Raw genomic sequence first — 7,409 nt, 5'->3', positions numbered from 1 at the left:
AAAAAAAAAAAGGAGAAGATATTCTTGCATATAACATCTTTGCATTTAAGACTTCAACAATGTTTCCAAGCAATTTCAGTGATACTTTTTCGTGTTCAGATTTCCTAATTTAAATAATCAAAGTGCTGGAAGGACAGGTATTCTGTTGATAAAGACCCCCAGTCTTCAACCAGTTATGTCTGGACCAAGTAATTTGCATTTTTTCCTAATGATTTAACTGGATTTAAAGGTTGAATTGGTGAGGAAAGGTTATTATATATGTATCTGACAACTTCCTTTTCTTTTGTTTCTTGGTGTAGACCTAAGCATTTTGTAAAATAATGGTTTAAATAAAAAAACACTGACTGTGTTGCTCAGATGACAGGAGTTAGCTTTTTTAGTTTGCTTTTGTGAAGGCAGTAATATCCCACAATACATGGGATGAAATTTACACATATCACTAAACATCCAGAAAATGATTCACTTATCTGTCTGTGACATAACTGAGGATAAACAGCAGATAACCAGAAAACAAATACTTCTCAGAGCACAGCTGTATGATTCATGTCTAATGTCTTTGCTTTGGCAAACACATCTCTGAAGTCAAAGAACTTTGTCTAAGCAGAAGCACTGCACTTAGTTTCTGTATTGATAGTATTATCGATAGTACTATTTGATAGTATTGATAGTATTATTGATAGTATTATAGTTAGTTTCAATTTTTTTGCTGTATGTGCAACATCACATAAAACTTTTTTTTTTCCTCTAGGCTGTTGCCAATTATTTTAACATATAGCGATTTTCCTCTGCATATGTAATTTTGATGCCATCTGACCCTGTGATTGCCTTTATTCATTCTGCACAAACTCCATCCTTGTCAGGCAGTTTTATTAAAATTTCTTCTTGTGCACTGAATATATAACTGTGCCATGAATTACCTGCACAGGAATCACTCAGATCTTGTGGAGATGTGTGCTATATCCAGTTACTACAGATTACCTGTTTTATGCTCTACATGAAATATATACTAACATGAAAACCCATGTCTGAGTGCCAGCTACTGATGAGAAGCTGTAGAAGCCCAAAATGCCTAAATGGAGGCAGTTGCTAATGAAATATGGCAAGTCAAACCTTGATCCAAGGTAGAAGAAAAGCTTTTATTTGTGTTTGCCTGATATTTGTCATGCTTTACGCTGGGATAAACTCCCAGTTTGATCAAAACACATCTCAGTAAAGTTGTCAAAATGAATTAAGATGGGAATGAGGGGATGTCAATTGCTCTTTCAAACACCATTCATTCTGAATCAAAGAAAATGTTAATTTGTGTCAGGAAGCTGAATTACGTAAATGTTGACTGTCTTTGTAGCAAAGACCAAGTCAAAGCTGCAGTGTAAATGAAGCAGGAACCCCTATAACACTGCAGTAGTCTTAATGTACATCTATATAAGGAAATGAATAGGAAATTAAGCAAGAAATACAATGTTTGGGAAAGAATCGTGTTATGATTTGCAAAGATAATTACAGACAAAAAAGGAGATTGAATATAGCAACAGGAAAAGCAGAATAATTATGTAGCAATTAACAGGAAAACTGTGTGGTTCTTCAAAAAAAATAGCAGTCATCAGGTTAAAAATATATGCTGAGTACAGAAATGCTTTAACAGTCAATGCATGAAGTATTTGAATGCATTTCCTAAGGTAAAACATTGTTTTGTAAATTGAATGTCTAATTTATAAGATAAAATAAATTACACAATTTGTGTTTTCATTATAGGCGTTTGCATTTTTATCTTAAATAACAAGAAGATATAGATTTTAAGTTAATACTTCAAGGACTGCAATTGCCATAGGAGCCAGTGAGAAAATAACTGCTCCTAATTTGCAATAGAATTAGTGTCAGATGTCCTAAAATCTGTGTATTCTGATTAAAAAAAAAAAAAAAAAAAAAAAAAAAAAGCATCTGATTTTATTTTACTGAGTAGCAAGCCTGGTTTTTGGTAGTTTTGTTGGTCTACTTTATCAGTTAGCAACTGCACACTCACAATACTCTTTCTGTAGCTTAAAAGGCCCCTCTTGCAATCTGTGGGAATCTCAGTCAATACCTTTTATGGGGAGCCTGCCATGCAGTGTTGCCTCCAAGTGCATTGCAATAACAGCTGGGGATCCCTGTGCCTGGGCATGGGATCATCCTGTGGAAGACAGAAAGAAGGCACCAAGTGTATCCATGTTATCACATGAGAGTTTGAAGAGGTGAAATCTTTTGAAGATAGTGGGAAAAGACAGCAATTAAAATGTCTTTTTTGTTGTTTGTTTGTTTTGATTCTGGACAAAGGCACTTTCTTTGAATTGTATCATTTCTACTAGTGTGTTGTCAACAAACATGCCTGTCCTTGTTTTTCTTAAACATTAGCTCTGGATCTGAGATGTGCAACCTTCTTTGCTTTATACAAATTCCCCATTTAGATAAAAGATGGGATGCTTCCAACTTTAGGAAATTCTTGGGCAAGTCGGGGCAAGATGTGCAAGATGTCCTGTGTAGGCACAAGCTCCTCTCCTGCCTCTGTGCTGCACATCCCTAGTGAGAAAAATTAGGATTGAGGGGAGTGGCAGGAGGTTACGGGCAGGAAGCCTGCCCTATGGGTTCAGGCAGAGACCTGGGTGCAGATGCTGCCTTCATTCCCTGTGAGTGGACTCAGAGATGACATTGGGGGCAACAAATAGTAATGAAAAAGAACAGTGGTAATAATTAATGCTTCTGTAGTGCCCTTCATTTGTTGACCTCTAGTCACTTTGCACGCATTGATTAGAGCTATATAGGATCACTGAAATAGATCCATGTGATTTTTATTCACACATATCTTTACTGGCATAAATAAGGAAGTTGCTCTGAAAGTAATGCCTTATTATTTTTCCGTGAGCACTACAACAGATACAAAAAGCACAGTAACACTATTTGATAGAGCAAATTGTCAGCTGCAAAATACTATTTCTCAACACAATCACTGCCATTAGCTGTGCATTTTCACCAGCAATGAACAAGAGCCTGCATGCTGCATTCGTAACAATCTGCACCAGTGCAGGTGCCCCTATGACCACTGCTGAAACTCACCGTTCCTGCCTCATTGTGCTCACAGACACTGTTTGTTCTCCAGAAACATTCAGCAAGAGCTGATGAATGCCAATGGGTGCTGGTATTTTATGCATGAAAGAATTCAGTTACACACCTTTCTGCTCTTATGTATAAGTATAAAAGTAAGAGACAGTAAATTCTTATTGAGAAGCATCAAAAGTCTCTTGGCTTAAATATTTTCAAAAAACAAAAAGTGCACTGGCAACAAACAACAAAGCATCTCAGTCTAAATACTCTGCTTTTTTAGTATACAAATCTTTCTGGTGAATGAGTAGACTCTGGTATTTTCTTTGTGGTATCATGAGAAAGGTCAGGATATATAAGTTTCAATGAAACCAATCTGGGAAATTGAATGGTTGACAGGATGAGTTTATATGTATAAATCAAGTGTGGCTTATTCAGAATACTGAGAATCATTCCAAGACTTCTGATTATAGCAATTGTAATTTTCATTAATTACATAATGTGTGCTGATCATGGCTAACAACAAAGGTAGGGATACAGACTTTATCTTATTCCTCTCCCTTGCAGGAGCCAATATTAAGAGACACAATATTGTTTAAGAACAATTCCTATTTAATAATAATAAACAATTGTTGTGTTACTAGTGTACTGTATCCTTTTATTTTAGGTTATTCAATACTTCAAGCTATTATGGAAAAAGCAGGACAAAATAGCTGGCAAGTCAGTGCCATCTGCGTGGAGAATTTCAATGATGCCAGCTACAGGCGGCTTTTAGAAGACCTGGACCGAAGACAAGAAAAGAAATTTGTGATAGACTGTGAAATAGAGAGGCTGCAGAATCTCTTAGAACAGGTAACACTCCTTTTAATGTCTCTGTAAACGCATTACTGAAATTCCAAATGAGATAACACTGTGCATTGCTTTTTGTTTATTTTCTCAGTGGAAGTATGATTGGCTGCTCTTCCCTTTGGTTTTTCTTCATGGGCTTACATCTGTAGGTCCACATGCACGCTCTGTTTGCCTTCCTGTAAGATTCTTGTCACAACAGCCAGTACCTGATCACTGAGCCCCTTTCCCAGCACAGGGCTGTGGGCAGCACCTCTCTGCCTGATGTGTCCCATGCTGGGGCCTTTGGGCTGGTAGAGAAGCACAGTGCTGTTGTATCACCATGGTACCCTCCTTCTGCACCTTAAGGGGGAAAAACTGACAGTGTTTGAGGAGGAAAAAAAAAAAAAAGCTTATTTGAATCCTGTATTACTTGCAATTCACAAGACCATGTATTTCTAGCTATAAAATGCTTTCCACTTATTGTTGTTTATATTTAAGCTGATAGTTTTATTACCTTAGCAGGGTGTGTATGAACATGGAGAACAGCAGGATAAAGGTGCTGTTGAATTGAGAAGGAAGGCCAGGTTCTTCCCTGAGTTATTCACAGAAAGCTGCTGTTATGTAAAGAAAACACTGCTCCAGACAGATAGCTTGCACTGAGCAGTACCTGCTCCAGCATATAGATCTGACTCTACACAGTGCTTGAATGAGATCTTAAATACTGGAAAAGAATAAAATAATTCCTTGAAAGGAGCAGTTTGTTAAGTGATGGGAGAGTAATTTAGGGTCACCTATCCACTCCTCAGTGATCCCACGGTTGGGGTGCCAGGTTTGCTGCCCACTGGCAATGCAGGACCTGCAAGACAGGATTGCCATCTGCTGGCAGCGGGGCCTGCACAGCACTGCTCACCCTGGATCTTGATGCATCTGCTGCTGAAGTCACAGAAGTAAAAAATGCCATTTGTGATACAAAAGCACGTAAAGTAATCTTCACAGACATATATGCATCACATTTTCTTTTAAAGGCAAAATATAGAGAGACTGAGAATTAATGGTATGGCTGATTTAGAAAGGACTTTTTCTGTCACTGTTGCCAGGATGATGATATAGATGATATTGTATTGCTAAGATATTCATTTGCCCATTTTTTGTGTCAGTGATGCCATTATATTTCAACACATGCATTCTATAGTTATGATGAAACTCTCCCCAGGTTCAGCCTATGTTGTAGTAAAACAGAACACCCATTTGAGTGTCTTTTAAAGTATATTTAGAAAGATATTTATCCCCTCAGCTTTATTGTGTGTGGATTTATATGCACGTAATTTCTTTCACACAGCATGCAAATGTGAATTAGAAAAAATATGCTGTATTACAAGGAGTCCAGAATACACCCACCATCCTATGTAGGTGTATGCACTGAGCATGCACTCAGTTGCACAGGCAACGAAATAATTTGATACACAATCAGAACTCACTGATCTCAGACATACATTTTATTTCTGTCTTGGAGCTACTCTTTTTTTAAAAAAAAAAAGATTATCACCTGCATAGTCAGTTCTTTTTGAGCGTAACCTTGTGCTCTTTGTTCAGATCATTCAGAAATGGACTGGATATTGATTTTAATGGAACTTCATATTGACCTCCTCTGACTTCATAGAGGTCTGGATTTTACCTACCTAAAATAAGCACTTAGTGCATATATGACAAGTCATAAAAAAGCAGTGCTTGTCCTCAACAGGGTGAGTCAGACATTGTGAATCTGGCTAATGCCTCTGAGGGTAAGCCTGAAAGCTGATGGAGTACTCTTTCCATTAACTGTTCTGAGACAGTCAAGGGTAGGAGTTACACCCAATTTACAATGTTCCTGTGTCCTAGCCAGTCATACAAACCCATTTAGAAAGTCATTCATTTGACTACTGCCTAATTTGGATGGGATTAATTTTACCTAAGAAATAAGCTATTCTGAATTTGTGCAGGTGAATTTTCAAAACTAACTGTACAATCTTTGTACTGTTATTTGAACTTTTGGAGTCTCCACAGTGACCACTGATATGTTTACACTAGATCTAATTATACTGAAGGTTAGATACTTCAGAACATTTCTGCAATTTATTCATATTGTGCATTTTCTTCTGCTCTGCAGAAAAGGCCCTGGGTGTCCTGGTGAACAACAGGTTGGACATAAGCTATCAGTGTGCCCTTGTGGCCAACAAAGCCAATGGAATCCTGACATGCATTAGAACTGGGGTGAACTTCCCCTCTAGTCAGCCCTGATGAGGCCACATGTGGAGTACTGTGTCCAGTTCTGAGCTCTTCAGTTCAAGATAGACAGGGAACTGCTAGAGTCAAGCAGAGGGCCACAGAGATGTTTGGGGCCTGGAGCTCTTCCTTACTAGGAAAGACTGAGAGACCTGGGGCTTTCAGCCTTGAGAAGGGAAGACTAAACTGGAATCTTATCAATTCTTATAAAGGCAGGAGTCAAGAGGATGGAGCCGGGTTCTTTTCAACAGCACCCAGTGACAGAACAAGTGGCAACAGGCACATACTGGAACACAGGAAGTTCCATAAGACATGAGGAAAAACTTAACTGTCAAGATGACAAAGTACTGGAACAGGCTGCCCATAATGACTGTCAAGTCTCCTTCTCTGGAGATATTCAAAACCTTCCTGAATGCTTTTCTGTGTAACCTATTGTAGGGAACCCACTTTAGCAGGAGGTTGGATGATGATGATCCCTAGAGGTCCCTTCCAACCCCTACAATTCTGTGATTCTACCCCAAGTACCCTGGAGCACCACTTCATCTTTCAGGAGGAATGCCCCTGTACACGCAGCAATGCTGTTGCAGGCAGGCTGAGTGAAGAACACAAGAGACCTGTATGTTTACTCTCTAGCACAGAGATCCCGGTCTTCCTAGATCAGATCAACTGCGAGTAAGTGGGGTTCTGTGTTTAGCCAGTGGCTTGGGACTCCAAAATGAAAGCAGTTTGCCTTCAGATATCAAGAGCAGTCAGAAACCATCTCAGAGAAAAAATGTATACAATCTGCCAAAAATGGGAGTGAGGTAGAAAGAATCTGCCCCAATGTAGAAAATGCAAAATAAGATCAGTTTTAAAATAATCAGTCTCTGACTTTCCAGTTTGTATGAGGACTTTAATAGACTGTAGCAGACTGGTATGGTGACTTCACAAATGGACTAAAAATTGGAATGCTCCTCCCTATATACACAGAGGAACTGATTAAGCTTCAGTGATTCTAATTAACTCAACTTTTGCTGCCTGGTTCTCCTGTAATTGAGAGTCTAAGCTGTGACAATACTGTAATACTTCACAACATACAAGTAAATAATCTTAAGAATGTTTAGGAAAAGTAATTACATCTCAGTAATGAGATGGTATCTCAAACTATTTTGCCCTTAAATTTACGCTAATGAGGGGAGAGAATCTGTCTTGTGGGTTTGCAATTTTAGTTTCAAGTGACTGCCCACATCTGTACACACTTCTCATGG

This window comes from Meleagris gallopavo, chromosome 1 (assembly GCF_000146605.3).
Source record: "Meleagris gallopavo isolate NT-WF06-2002-E0010 breed Aviagen turkey brand Nicholas breeding stock chromosome 1, Turkey_5.1, whole genome shotgun sequence".
NCBI lineage: Eukaryota > Metazoa > Chordata > Aves > Galliformes > Phasianidae > Meleagris > Meleagris gallopavo.
This window is presented reverse-complemented; position numbering follows the sequence as displayed.